This window comes from Oncorhynchus mykiss, chromosome 16 (assembly GCF_013265735.2).
Source record: "Oncorhynchus mykiss isolate Arlee chromosome 16, USDA_OmykA_1.1, whole genome shotgun sequence".
Lineage (NCBI taxonomy): Eukaryota > Metazoa > Chordata > Actinopteri > Salmoniformes > Salmonidae > Oncorhynchus > Oncorhynchus mykiss.
Genome location: NC_048580.1, coordinates 15,200,437 through 15,216,099, shown reverse-complemented (window position 1 = coordinate 15,216,099; position 15,663 = coordinate 15,200,437). Strand labels below are relative to the sequence as shown.

The following is a 15,663-nucleotide window of genomic DNA, read 5'->3' as shown; positions in this document are numbered from 1 at the left end:
TGACACCCCGGGACAGATAATCGAATCCCCTCAATCAGCGCAATGTTCAAGGGAGGCTGAGAGCCCCACGCCCAATAGTAATTTGCGGTGGGCGGGATTACGCGAAAAATGAACTGACAAACAACAGTATCTCTACTTGCACACTCATCTTCTGCACATTATCACTCCAGTCTTTAATTGCTATATTGTAATTATTTCGCCAATATGTCCTATTTATTGCCTTACCTCCCTTATCCTACCTCATTTGCACACACTGTATAAAGACTTTATTATTTCTTTATTATTGTATTAATGACTGTTTATTCCATGTGTAACTCTGTTGTTGTACATTAGCTAGCTAACGTTAGTTTGACAAAGATGCTTGGCAAGCTCTCAAAATAAAACTAATCTCTGAATCCTTACAAACCAAAGTAACGTTTCATTTACACGCGAGTCTCAATATAACCATTAAAAATATCTCACAAGAGTAAGGTTATCGACATTTCTCTAATCTCTACTATTTCGCGGACCACGGTGTCGGTGACTAAACCACATAAATTATATTCTGATGTTTTATGAAGGCGGTAAATCAACTTCACTGGTGCTTTATCGCCACCCTGGACTGGAGTAAAACAGGGTACTTTTGTTTTCTTATCTACACGGACAACAGCTTTTTATGTTATTTGAAGAATCTAAAATGACTGCTGTGTATTTTTCACTACATTGAATATAGTATATATATATGTATTTATTTTTAACTTAAGAAATAGAGAATGGTTGTGGTTTGGCCACTTTGATTTTGAAGTACATTTCGTGAATCGGAAATAAAATACCGTTAGAATTGGCCGGAGTAATATAGTAGCGAATAACTACTGTTGTCAAAGCTGGAAGTTTATTAGCTAGCATAGGCTAGGTTGGCAGCCGGCTGAAAAGATGGCGGAATTGGAAGCTGATGTGGTGCGTAAATATAATGGCGGGGAATCAAGGAGAATTGGCATATAGGAAACGGAGCAAAGTAGCATACAGTGATGGAAATGCCCCTTATCTTGTATGTTTCAGGAGCAGCTGGCTGGATTACCAATTTTGAAGAAACCATTTGAGGTATTCAAACTGGTGGAGAGAGTGCTGGGTAAAGTGAATGCTGTGAGTTTTACGAGAGGCGGGCTTGCTTTGACATTTCGTTCTTTTGGATCAGAAGGATCTCAAGGTGGTCATTTCTGGCGTTTCGTGGGAAGTCGATGCTGCAGAGATTTAAAATATTCCTGGAGTGATTGATGAATCGTGGGGCGAATGAAGAAAAATATATCTTGTTCTTTTGTTTTTTGATATGGTCTCTCCCTACTTCAGTGCAGTTGGGATATATAAACTACAAAATCAGAGCATTGGTTCCAAGACTAATGCAGTGTGACCACTGTAAAACTTCTGGACATGTTTCAAGAATTTGCAGAAGGGAGAAGCCGAGATGTCCAAGTTGTGGAAAAGATAATATCATGTGTTTTGAAAATGTGACATGTTGTAATTGTTGTCTTTGGAATTCCCCAAAGACAAAGAATGAGGTGGCCAAAGTTGGGGCTGTCCAGAGATTTTCATTTGCAGCAGCTGTTCTAAGGGTTGAGAGTTTTGAGTGGGCTTGAGGATCTCCGGAGCATCGAGCCTGCATTCAGTGAGTTCCAGGAGACCATCTTCAGCCAAGCCTCTGTGGGCCTGGAGCGTGGTGTCCAGTCCAAGGAGGTCAACGAGAAACCGGACACAGGCATCTTACTGTTTCTTGCACGGCTGTCTCCACACTTCCTGCTCAAGCCTGCACAGAAGTGCATAGAGTGGCTTATACACAGCCCCCCCATGGATAACTTGTCAGAGGGGTTGTTTTTAGTACTTCTGAGAACTGAAGTTGTCTCACTGCTATGAAAGCTTAATGTAAACTGAAAATAGCTTGACATTTTGTCTACTTGTATTTCTTTCCTGTAGCTCTCACAGATTCCACATCCACCTGTATAATGGGGAGAGCCTGCTTTCTTGTGTGTTGACCTTATTACGAGACTAAGGTGTATGTAAGTCATTCAGTTAAAGGACCCCACTAACCTATGGAATTGGCTGGAGGGGCTTCAGGTAATTGTTATGTGATTTATGAACATAACTATTGGAAGTTGACAGATTTATTATTTTTCATTACATGATCAGCATGTCATCAATGGTCCTGTATGGCTCCGATGATAGAGCATGACGCTTGCAACGTCATGATTATGGGCTCGATACCCGGGACCACCCAAACATAAAATGTATGCACTTATGACTATGTCCCTGTGGATAAAGGCGTCTGCTAAATGGCATATAATATATTATCAATGATCAATATATTTTGATTTCCTGACAAACCAGGAGTTCCCTTTGGCCAGAGGAAACCTAATCACTGACTGTTAAAGACTTGGGCTTCATGGTTTTCATCTACACCCTGGTCACTAAGTCAATCAAGGTAAACCCAATACACTGCTTTACGTCTCCATGTTTCCTCAAGTATCAAGCATCTTGACCTGTTAGTCATTTCTGCAGGCATATTCAGAAAATTCTGGAAACTGCCCAACTTCAAGTGATTTTCTCTTTCCATGCGTCCACCATTTGTACCAGTTTTGGATGCTGTGGAGAAAGTCTGACAATCATATCCAAGCTACTGCCTTATGTTCAGAAAGTTAGATGCAGAATTTTAGCCTCATAAGAAGCCATTCTGTTATGAAACGTTAACACTTCTTATTGAAGTTAAAAAATGTAACCATAAGAGGTTGTTAACAGGTTAAAACTGTTCAACTCGTACTGACCCTTTCCTTTGTGTCCTTGACAGACTACAAGGCTTCCACCTACATGAAAGTGTGCCAGCTGGTTGTGAAGGTGGTCGATGAAGTCCCAGCTGGTGGACACCCTGGCCCTGCAGATCAGCAAGTCACTGCAAGGAGCCCCTGCTGCCCAAAGTGGGCCTGGGCTGCCTCATCGTCCTCCTGCAGAACCAAAAGGGCACTGTTGGCCCAAAGTGAGTGAAGAAGAGGCGTTGAAAGAGACTTATTTTATCACTTTGTCATCTTAGGCCCTATATTGTCAGACTTTTTGTGTTGCTTCATTGGCATTCTTTGTTGTCTTTGTGCTCTTTAGAACCTCTGGCCAGATGTGTGCTGTGACTTCTTTGGTCCCCACCCTCCAGGCCATGGCATCAGGACCTTACTCTGCTACCTGCTACCTGGTTCACGCCGTTGTCTCCTCCAGCACTGGTGAGTAGAGGGTTGTGCGGTATCCAGATGTTCATACCTTCATACAGTTTTTTTTGTACCATACCGGGGTATACAGTATTACCAAATGTGCACACAAGGGGAGCTATAAAAAAAACTGAGGCAACAGGGATCTTGATCCAAGAGGGGATTGAATGTCTCTGCTCTAACCAAGAAGATTGATCTTGAAATCTAACCACTTAGCTAGCAAGTTAGCAAACCAAATGCATAACCGAAGCCTGCACTGGATATAATTTATTTGACACATTTTAGATTTCTTATAGTTGTACTTAACTTATAGTTAGTTATAAACAGGGGTGTAGCATGTAGCCCTCGCTAGGCGGAGGTGCCCCCAACCCAAAACATTTAAAATACATATTATTTTTACGGTATTAAAAAATAATTCCGTTGGTATTTCTAAATACCCCGGTATAAACTCTATATTGCCTAAGCCTAGTGAATAGCAGTGCTATACCTGCATCTGACTAACTATAGGATCAGTTCACCCTCCTCAAAGCCATTATGTGTTTCTTCCTTTTTCTTACCCTCTGCTGTCTTTTGGCTGCAGATCCTCAGGGACTCAAGACACCTCCCTCCTGCTGAGCCTGAAGCACCCGCTCCCCTCCCTGAGGCACACGGCTATGGAACAGCTATTGGGAATTGTCACCTCGGGACAGGAGGGCTTTGACCGGGCCTTCCTATTGGAGGCCCTGTTGGAGCGCATGAAGGAGGGCGGCCCCGAGGTGGTGGCTGCAACTTTGAAGGCTCTGGAGGTGAGTGGCTGGAGGTGAGTGGCTGGAACATTAGACTTTCAGGTACGTTCATATTGGAATCTACTAGGATTAAACCTAACTCATCCTATTTATCCTCCTCAGCTCTTTCTTGATCCAGAGGACACTGTTTCATGTCTACTCACTGCTGCCATGCGTAGATCTCTCAAAGGCTGAAAACTGGTTAGTACTGTTCTCACCTTTTGAAATGTACATCAATTCCCCAGGTATCTCCGTATCCATAGTATGATAGTGAATGGGTTCCATGTGCTCCTTCAAAGGTGTCCACAGTCGGAGGCAGTGAGGGTTCTGGAGGAACCCAGGCTGGTTGAGGGGATCTCTGACCTGAGGGCCCGTGTCGTCGGGATCTATTGCCCTTCCTTGTGGTCACCTCGGCCATGCCGGACTCCCCAGACCTCCAGATGGCCTCTTGTGTGGCCCAGTCTCCACCCTCTTATACCACCGCACTCAGGGCTCAGGGCTGGGCCCATGGTAAACACATAAGACCATAGAGTTTCACAATAAAGGTCATTTTTTTGTCTTTGATGACACTTGGAAATGGCTTACTGAGAATGCTATGGAGGATACTTTTGTAAACAGAGGGATCAAGTATACTTGAAACTCGCTGCCACTAATATAAAGTTCTGCTTGTTAGGATTATTGACTTCCAGACAGTAAGGTTGTCTGTGTACTAACTACATCCTATATCTGCTCTCAGCACTCAAGGACGTGATGGAGAGGATTTCTCAGCCAACCAGCATCTCAACACTGACCAAGAACCTGTCTAACATGGACCCCTTCTCCAAACAAAATGCTATGAGTGATTAGTAAAAATTTGTTGGCGTATCCAAAGTACCATTTGAAACAAACCTGCCTTGCTTTCCTGAAACTGATATGATAATTTTTGGATCTCTCCGCGACCTAGCTCAGGTAATATCCATTTTTGCAGCTCGAAATTTGGATTAACATGCTGGTTTCAAGAGGAAATTGTCATAAGTAACACAACTCACCCTTGACCTCATTTGCATGTCTTCTAGCTGGTTGAAGCTGGCTGGTGTGGTAGCGGTCCAGCGGGGCAGCCTGCGGGAGAGGGCAGGGTTCATGGTGCCGAGCCAGACCTTACTGCAGGGCCTGGGGGACGTGAGTGAGACCCAGCACCTCCACACCGCCCAGTGTGTCTACTCCCTGCTGGAGCCTTCAATGCTGGAACTTAGCCAGAAAGACATGCCTCAGGTGAGTGGGGGTGGCAGTTTGTACAACTACATAAATCAGAGGTTTCCTTTTGGGATATTTACGTTACGTCTTTCTACGATTTTCATCCTCCAATTCCTTAACCCATTGTATGCTTTTCTGTACTGTTGAAATTGGTCTGAAATGGTTTACCGTCTTTTCCTCTTGTGTTGCCAGCAGCAGGAGGATATTCATGGAAGAGTACCTGTAGAGGGCAGGGCAGACAGACAGCGTATGGGGTGCTGCTGGTGTCACTGCTTAGAGGACTCTTATCCAGTCTCAAGTGCCACGACGCTTCCTTCAAAAATGTTCCTTTTTCGAAAGCAATTGGCTGCATATTGTTTTTCATCATGTTCAAGTAAAGGCCTGGATATCACCAGTTACTTTAGCCACTTGGTCACACACTGAGTAAGAAGGAAGGAGGCTGACAGACGGCTTGCTTCCTGTCTGGATTTCCTGTCAAGTGAGACATGGTCGAACCCAGAGAAGCTGGACACCAACACGTGCTGCTACCGCCGACTGCTGTGTCGTGTGTTTGATGTCATCGTCGCTGGGGCACGCCAGGGGCCCATTGCAGCCAGCTTCAGGGCCCTGATGACGCTACTTTTTTAGGTACTGAAACTTGATATGTTACACAATGGATTTCAGTGCACAGACGGATGCTTCACTCAACTCATTGGCGCATAGCATCACTCGAAGGATAGTCCATCGTTCCTCTAGGTATGCTACAATATAACGATGATGATAATCAATGTAAGGTACAGTGTGTTTGCAAGTAGGCGAAACAAAGCAATCTCCCGTTTTTTTTTACGGTCAACTGTCTCCCTTTGTCCACATTATTCCATTCCTCAACCCCCTCCATTAGTCCCAGGTCCACCTGAGTGATCCCCTTGAGCTCTTCAAGTTCCTGTGCCTGGTGTGAGGCTACGGCAGTAACCTAGGAGTAGGCACAAAACAGAACAACTGAATAAAACGTTCAGAAAATTCTCCAATGACAACCCTCTGTAAAAAAATAAATAATAATAGTCTGTTTCAAAATGTTGTCTCCCATTTTCTCATACTGAACATGACCGACAGGCGGGTGAGACACACACACACACTTGAATACTTCATTTGTATTCTCAATGAAGCATTGTTGGTACAAAGTATACAAATAAATCCTAAACACACACCTATTTCGTCTTCTATTCACATGAAATGTTATTATAAACACTCTTTCCAAATCGATGTGTTTCTGTAGGCCATGAGGAAGTTCTGTGAAGAGGCTGTAACAGGGACAGGCAAGGCCCGGGACAAGACCTGTTAGTGGGGTTGGAGGAGCTGCCGCTCAGTGGTCAGGTGGCCAGCTGCCCTGCCTACACTTCCAAAACCATACAGAGGGCTCTGGGAGAGGTGAGTGGACAGGGAGTGACAACAGACATTTAAGAAGTCCTTGCTGGAATGTGAAAGATTGAAATAACTCGGAGGGCTCTTTATATGGGAGCTCTCATCTGGGTGTTGGAGGTTTTTGTAAAGCCATATATTTTATATTCCTGTCTCCTTTTCTCCTCATTCTGTGCCGCAGCCGGAGCCTGCTGGAGCAGAGCGGGCCGGGGGAAACCCACCATTCTAAAGGACAAAGGCCCTGCTCATGCAGCTGGTCCTGGGGAAGTACAATGAACAGGCAGCCCCCCCACCTGATTAAGGACCAGGCCTGCATGGAGCTCTTCATTGAGGCCCTGGGCACGGTGTCTAAACCCTACCCTGATATCCCCTGCTTCCAGATCATTGTCTTATTACAGGTACGCAACTGTAGCAGCATACTCTGTGATGCAATGGCTGTATGCTACTTATTTCCAATATTGTAGGCACAAAACAGAAAAATGTAATAAAACGTTCAGAAAATTCTCCAATGACAACCCTCTTTAAAAAAATAAATAATAATAATCTGTTTCAAAATGTTTTCTCCCATTTGCTCATACTGAACATGACCCTGTTGTTGTCACATCACCAAGGCATTCTACTCAGCCCTGTGAGAGGAGAAGGTCAGTGTCTTCAAACAAGTGAGGAGGAACCTTTGCATACTGCATCTACTAGCACCACACTAGATGCTAATGCTATCCTCTCACTGTAGAGTGCTATGGACGGCATGCTAGTGGCTAACGAGCTAGACCCGCAGGCACAAGATGCTGCAGAGGGGAGGAACATCTACTCTAACTGGGCCTACAATAAGACCTAGCTAGATGCAATCACTTCAATGGTTGCAATGCAATTTGACTTGAGTCACTGTGTTTCTGTGCCTTTTTACATAGGAAGGCCAGGACACTTCTCAGGCAGTGCCAGAAGAGGGCGCTGTGTCCCGGGAGAGGGTAACACTCATCCTAGAGCTGCTGCAGCACAAAAAGAAGTTGCAGAGGCCTCAGATGCTAGTTCCCGCTCTTCAGCCTCCTCTCGTAGGTACAACCAGCAACGCTGTCTCTCAGTGCCTTGGCCTTAGCTAGGCCTGCCATGTGTCCAGTTACCTACACTGGCATACTATTTAGAATACTACAATGGATTTTGGGACATAGACCAAGTGATGTTCCTCTCTGGCCACTCAGGTGCCTGGAGACGTCAACCGTGGAGCAAGACAACCTAGAGTACGCCCAAGCATGTAGGCCATGTCTGTTCAACGTCTACCAGAAGCTCTCCCCCGACGGAGGACCCATCAGCAAAGGTGAGGAGACGGAGAGACCCTGCTTTAGCCCAGGTGCACCCCCGAGTCTTTTAGGGGGGGTGTGTGTGTGACTGACTATGTTTGTCCTCCACACACAGATGTGCTGGATGAGTTCAACGTGGAGCATTTCTCAGCCGTCACGGAACCATTTCTCAGCTATTAGATAGCTGTCGAAAGTGTGCTCCCAATGACCTCTTGACTCCGCCCCATCCTTTTCCAGGAGAAAGTCCTGCACTTAAGGCCATCTTCACGTTCATGGGCACCAACATCACGTGTCTGGACGACGCCTAAAGCTTTCAGGTCATCAACAACACCACTAGGTCAACCAACTAGCGGTTGGTGACGTTGGATAGCTACGACCTGTCCCATTGTCTCACTTCCACTCATCATCTAATAAGCTATGGATGTTAATTATATGGCGTTTTGGTTAGCATGATACAGTGCATTCGGAAAATATTCAGACCCCTTGACTTTTTCCGGCATTTTTTTAACATTACAGCCTTATTCTAAGATGTATTTAAATAAAATGTTCTCATCAATCGACACACAATACCCCATAATGACAAAGCGAAAACAATTTTTCTAATTTATAAAAAATAAAACACCTTATTTACTTATTTTTAGTATTCAGACCCTTTGCTATGAGACTCGAACTTGAGCTCAGGTACATCCTTGAGCTCAGGTACATCAGACTGGCCAATAAAAATAAAAGATTAAGATGGGCAAAATAACAGACACTGGACAGAGGAACTCTGCCTAGAAGGCCAGCATCCTGGAGTCTCCTCTTCACTGTTGACGTTGAGACTAGTGTTTTGCGGGTACTATTTTAATGACGCTGCCAGTTGAGGACTTGTCTGTTTCTCAAACTAGACACTCTAGTGAACTTGTCCTCTTGCTCAGTTGTGCACTGGGGCCTCCAATCCTCTTTCTATTCTGGTTTAAGCCAGTTTGCGCTGTTCTGTGAAGGGAGAATTACATCGTGTTGTACGAGATCTTCAGTTCCTTGGCAATTTCTCGCATGGAATAGCCTTAATTTCTCAGAATAAGAATAGACTGATGAATTTCAGAAGAAAGTTCTTTGTTTCTGGCCATATTGAGCCTGTAATCGAACCCACAAACGTGGATGCTCCAGATACTCAACTTGTCTAAAGAAGGCCAGTTTTATTGCTTTTTTAATCAGAACAAAAGTTTTCAGCTGTGCTAACATAATTGCAGAAGGGTTTTCTAATGATCAATTAGCCTTTTTAAACTGATAAACTTGGATTAGCTAACACAACGTGTCATTGGAACACAGGAGTGATGGTTGCTGATAATGGGCCTCTGTACGCCTATGTAGATATCCCATTAAAAATTATCTGTTTCCAGCTACAATAGTCATTTACAACATTAACAATGTCTACACTGTATTTCTGATCAATTTGATGTTATTTTAATGGACAAAAAAATAGCTTTTAAAAAAAACAAGGACATTTCTAAGTGACCCCAAACTTTTGAACGTGTATGTGTGTATATATGAAGGCGGTGGCCAGCACTCTGAAGGCCCTCGCTATCCCACAACTACCCAGGTACACAGACTACATTTCTGTGTTTACAGTAGATACAGGCAGCACAGTTCAGACCAGTGAATTTGGCAGCTCACTTACTCATATTTCCTATTTTCCTACAAACACTTGAATAGAACTTGTCAGGTTGTCCCCAAAATATTGACACATAATACACCGTAGGTATACTAGTCACTGTTGGTGACCGTAGTCTCCTTCCCCTCCTCCTGTTTTGTCAGGCTGATGCCGGCAGTGCTGCAGACTCTAGACATCACCTCTTTCCTCTCTGCTAATGAGATCTACATGCTGAGTGCCGTCACTGAGACCCTGCCTCACTTCATCACCTGGGACAATAGGACACTGCTACAGGTAACGTCTACTATCCCAGAACACAAACATCCTTCTGTTTTTGTTTTTTTACATAATACATCAAATGGAACGTGTTATACTGAAATTATGTGCGGGTATAACAGAGTAATGTGACTTGACTGAGGCGGGTGGCAGAGAAGGCCGCCACCACCACCCCACAGCTGGCCGTGTGACTGGCCTCCCTCAGGACCACCGTGGCCACCAAGGTTCCCTCCCAGGATCCTGCTGTCAACCCTCGAAAAAGTACTAGAATAAGATGGACTCCAAACAGGTACGTGGTGCCTAACCTACAGTAGCCTGTGTGATATGTTATCCATTATGTAAGGATGGAGTAAATACATGTTCACACTGTGTGGTCATGTAAGGTATTGATTTGGTACAATTATGAGTGTTTCATTTTCACACAGCCAGCTTGATCCCCTGATGGGCATCTTGAAAGAGCACATTGGTCACATGGAGAAGGATCAGCTGACTTCCCACCAATCAGAGCTCACGTACTTCCTGATTTCTTTGGACTTCCGGGCCCAGCACTGCCAGGTCTGGTTCTGTCCCATGAATTGATGACCGTTTGTACGAAAGACATCGCTTTGCTTTGACTGCTGTTTGTTTTGCAGGGTGATCTGGAGAAGACTAAGGAGATGGAGCGCGATCTGATTGACTGTCTCCTGGCCTCTGCTGGTTCTTAATAACAAATGTGAAGGATAAACGCAAGGCAATATTTTTAGCTCATTTTGTCTTATTATTTTATTTTTTTAATTTCACCTTTGTTTAACCAGGTAGGCTAGTTGAACAAGTTCTCATTTACAACTGCGACCTGGCCAAGATAAAGCAAAGCAGTGTGACACAGACAACAACACAGAGTTACACATGGAATAAACAATAAACAAGCCAATAACACAATAAACGGGTCAATGACACAGTAGAAAAAAAGAAAGTCTATATACAGTGTGTGCAAAAGGCATGAGAAGGTAGGCAATAAATAGGCCATAGTAGCGAAGAATTACAATTTAGCAGAATAACACTGGAGTGATAAATGAGCAGATGATGATGATGTGCAAGTTGAGATACTGGGGTACTGGGTATCTCTGGGGTAGAAAAGTAAATAAAAACAGCATGGGGATGAGGTAGGTAGATTGGGTGGGCTATTTAAGGATGAACTATGTACAGCTGCAGCGATCGGTTAGCTGATGTTTAAAGTTGGTGAGGGAAATAGTCTCCAACTTCAGCGATTTTTGCAATTCGTTCCAGTCACTGGCAGCAGAGAACTGGAAGGAAAGGCGGCCAAATGAGGTGTTGGTTTTGGGGATGATCAGTGAGATATACCTGCTGGATCGTGTGCTACGGGTGGGTCTGGTTATCGTGACCAGTGAACTGAGATAAGGCGGAGCTTTACCTAGCATAGACTTATAGATGACCTAGAGCCAGTGGGTCTGGCGACGACTATGTAGCGAGGGCCAGCCGACTAGAGCATACAGGTCGCAGTGGTGGGTGGTATAAGGGGATTTGGTAACAAAACGGATGGCACTGCGGAGCAGAGTATTGGAAGCTATTTTGTAGATGACATCGCCGAAGTTGAGGATCGGTAGGATAGTCAGTTTTACTAGGGTAAGTTTGGCGGCGTGAGTGGAGGAGGTTTTGTTGCGAAATAGAAAGCCGATTCTAGATTTGATTTTGGACTGGAGATGTTTAATAGGAGTCTGGAGGGAGAGTTTACAGTCAAGCCAGACACCTAGGTATTTATAGTTGTCCACATATTCTAGGTCAGAACCGTCCAGGGTGGTGATGTTAGTTAGGCGGGCAGGTGCGGGCAGCAAACGGTAGAAAAGCATGCATTTGGTTTTACTAGCGCTTAAGAGCAGTTGGAGGCCACGGAAGGAGTGTCGTATGGCATTGAAGCTCGTTTGGAGGTTAGTTAGCACAGTGTCCAAGGAAGGGCCAGAAGTATACAGAATGGTGTCGTCTGCGTAGAGGGGGATCAGGGAATCACCCGCAGCAAGAGCAACATCATTGACATATACAGAGAAAAGAGTCAGCCCGAGAATTGAACCCTGTGATACCCCCATAGACTGCCAGAGGTCCGGACAACATGCCCTCCTATTTGACACACTGAACTCTGTCTGCAAAGTAGTTGGTGAACCAGGCGAGGCAGTCATTAGAGAAACCAAGGCTATTGAGTCTGCCGATAAGAATACAGTGATTGACAGAGTCGAAAGCCTTGGCCAGGTCGATGAAGACGGCTGCACAGTACTGTCTTTTATCGATGGCGGTTATGATATCGTTCAGTACCTTGAGCGTGGCTGAGGTGCACCCGTAACCGGCTCGGAAACCGGATTGCACAGCGGAGACGGTACGGTGGGATTCGAAATGGTCAGTGATCTGTATATTAACTTGGCATTTGAAGACTTTAGAGAGGCAGGGCAGGATAGATACAGGTCTATAGCAGTTTGGGTCTAGAGTGTCACCCCCTTTGAAGAGGGGGATGACCGTGGCAGCTTTCCAATCTTTAGGGATTTTGGACAATTCAAAAGAGAGGTTGAACAGGCTGGTAATAGGGGTTGCAACAATGGCGGCAGATAGTTTTAGAAAGAGAGGGTCCAGATTGTCTAGCCCAGCTGATTTGTACAGGTCCAGGTTTTGCAGCTCTTTCAGAGCATCTGCTATCTGGATTTGGGTGAAGGAGAAGCTGGGGCGGCTCGGGCGAGTAGCTGCGGGGGGGGGGCGGAGCTGTTGGCCGGGGTTGGAGTAGCCAGGAGGAAAGCATGGCCAGCTGTAGAGAAATGCTTATTGAAATGTTCGATTATCATGGATTTATAGGTGGTGACCGTGTTACCTAGCCTCAGTGCAGTGGGCAGCTGGGAGGAGGTGCTCTTGTTCTCCATGGACTTTACAGTGTCCCAAAACGTTTTGGAGTTAGAGCTACAGGATGCAAATTTCTGCTTGAAAAAGCTAGTCTTTGCTTTCCTGACTGACTGCGTGTATTGGTTCCTGACTTCCCTAAACAGTTGCATATCATGGGGACTATTCGATGCTATTGCGGTCCGCCACAGGATGTTTTTGTGCTGGTCAAGGGCAGTCAGGTCTGGAGTGAACCAAGGGCTATATCTGTTATTAGTTCTGTATTTTTTTTAAGATGGTGAGGAAATTACTTTTAAAGAACGACCAAGCATCCTCTACTGACAGGATGAGGTCAATATCCTTCCAGGATACCCGGGCCTGAAAAAAAGCCTGCGCGCAGAAGTGTTTTTGGGTGCGTTTGACAGTGGTGAGGGGTGGTCATTTGACCGTGGATACAGGCAATGAGGCAGTGATCACTGAGATCCTGATTGAAAACAGCAGAGATGTATTTGGAGGGCAAGTTGGTCAGGATAATATCAATGAGGGTGCCCATATTTAGGGTTGTACCTGGTGGGTTCCTTGATGATTTGTGTGAGATTGAGGGCATCTAGCTTAGATTGTAGGACTGTTGGGGTGTTAAGCATATCCCAGTTTAGGTCACCTAACAGAACGAACTCTGAAGCTAGATGGGGGGCGATCAATTCACATATGGTGTCCAGGGCACAGCTGCGAGTAGAGGGGCGTCGATAACAGGCGGCAACAGTGAGAGACTTATTTCTGGAGAGATTAATTTTTAAAATTAGAAGTTCGAACAGTTTGGGTATAGACCTGCAAAGTATGACAGAACTTTGCAGGCAATCTCTGCAGTAGATTTTAACTCCTCCCCCTTTGGCAGTTCTACCTTGACAGAAAATGTTGTAGTTGGGTATGGAAATCTCTGAATTTTTGGTGGCCTTCCTAAGCCAGGATTCAGACACAGCAAGGACATCAGGGTTGGCGGAGTGTGCTAAAGCAGTGAGTAAAACAAACTTAGGGAGGAGGCTTCTGATGTTAACATGCATGAAACCAAGGCTTTTTTGATCACAGAAGTCAACAAATGAGGGTGCCTGGGGACACGCTGGGCCTGAGTTTACCTCCATCATGCATTCCTTCCCTCGTTCAGACAAAGCCTTCTTTGACACAGAGGACAACATTGAGAAGAGCTGCCCGCTGCTGGAATACATATTGGACTGCCTCCATAAGATCTGCCTGTACGACACAAAGTGCTTCGTCAGCACGGAGAGAGCCAATGCCCTCATGACCCCTCTGGTCGATCAGGTCAGCCTCACTTCTCCCTCACATTACTTTAATAAAGAACTCATCCACAAAAATGGCCACCATTACAACTGAGAGACTTCCTAATATGCCTTACACATGTCCCAATGCTCTAATCTGTTCTTGTGATCCCCTATTACCCCCGTATAGTTAAACACCCTAGGTGGAGAAGAGGTTTACCATACCAGAGTCACCAAGCACCTGGTGCTGTGCGTGGGCCACTTCTGCTTTGCCGTAGTAGACGACACTCGGTGGTAGACCCTCAACTACAATATCCTGCTGAAGACACGACACAGCTCGGCCAAGGTGAGATATCTGGGACATGAGAAGGCTTTGAGAATTGCTCTTTGCTAAGAAGCTTTAAAAAAATAATAATCATCATAATTTGAATTTAAAATAATTGCAGTATGATACTTATATGTTACCCAGAAATTATTTGATATTGAGATACAAACATCTACATTGGACCTTTAAGACCACGATTAGCTGGTGTGTTAGAGCTGGGTCGGCACAAAAACCCACCTGCAGCTCTCCAGGACCAGGAGTGATCATCCAGTGACTGTATTGTCCCCTCCCCCGTCAGGTGCGTTTCTCTACCCTGCTGATGCTGCTGGGGCTGCCTAACTAATGCGAGGGAGGACTACATGGTCCTCCTGCCAGGGACTGCCCCCTTCCTGAACTCATGGAGGGTAGGTTGACTGTCATAACTTGTACACAACCTGTTTTCTATATCTATATCTGCTGTTGTACTGTTTTGTAATGTTAGCATATTAATACCTGTCTGCCTGTTTGTCCATCTTTTTTTCTGTGCAACATCGTTTCATTCCACTTCAACAGATGTGGAAAACCTCTTCCAATGGGCATATTGTATTATTATCTGTAGCTATAATGTGATAACATTGGTTGCTGGCACATTTTTTTTATTTTGCTTGTAGCGTAGCTAAAAAAGGAGCATTGCTCATAATGTATGGTTTGGCAGAATGCAAACCTCCCTCTAATGTGCCTCCAAGGTGGGTGAAGAAAGTGGGTAATAGCAGGGTTGGGTAATGGAAAGTTAGTGAAAGCTTTGTTGGTCGATGGCCACCATTTTGTGAAAGAATGGCACTGAAGGAGATGGCTTCTGTTTTAAGTGCTCCTAACCGATTGTGCTATTTGTTGTTTTTCACGTTTGTAACTTATTTTGTACATAATGTTTCTGCCACCATCTCTTATGCCCGAAAAGAGCTTCTGGATATCAGAACAGCAACAACTCACCTCGAACTGGACAAAGATTTTTTTTTTTTTTAACGAGTCGGACGTGAAGGATTTACTCCAGATACCCGACCATGCCCAAATCCCCGTCATTCCTATTGTTGGGTACTGAGAATATGAAAATATACTTATCCATGTCACTGATGGAGTGCTGAGGTTTAGAGAGCCTACACCAGAAGTTAATGGTTATAGGAGGAAGGTATATAGTGTGCAATTAAGCTTGGAATGTGTTGAGTGCAGGGAAGCGATTACATGTGGAAGGCATTGATAAGGGGAGAGAGCCATGGATTAGTGATGGAGGGGGATTGAGGTAAGGTCACCTTAAGGGAGAAATAAAAGTTTATGGCCCGTATCACTACTGTCCTGCCTAACAGTAAAGAACGATGTTTGTACAGATAGGTAGGAGGAGATTCAGCCTATGAGGA

At 44.9% G+C, this 15,663-nt stretch overlaps 1 long non-coding RNA gene and 1 pseudogene across 5 annotated transcripts; both read left to right on the top strand.

The window, feature by feature from the left end:
* The first annotated feature begins 912 nt into the window (after positions 1-912).
* LOC110491429 lies at positions 913-14,685 on the top strand (annotated as a pseudogene).
* Positions 3,843-10,555, top strand: LOC110491427. Of its 5 annotated transcripts, none has more exons than XR_005036451.1 (14): positions 3,843-4,006; positions 4,109-4,186; positions 4,285-4,495; positions 4,722-4,933; positions 5,041-5,236; positions 5,414-5,845; positions 6,474-6,625; positions 6,798-7,014; positions 7,525-7,665; positions 7,813-7,928; positions 9,709-9,838; positions 9,943-10,109; positions 10,246-10,375; positions 10,453-10,555. It is a non-coding gene; the product is annotated as an uncharacterized LOC110491427 (long non-coding RNA). The 5 variants fall into 5 exon arrangements; XR_005036448.1 differs by having other exon boundaries at positions 5,414-5,953; XR_005036452.1 differs by having other exon boundaries at positions 5,414-5,953; positions 7,525-7,669.
* Positions 14,686-15,663: the final 978 nt, after the last annotated feature.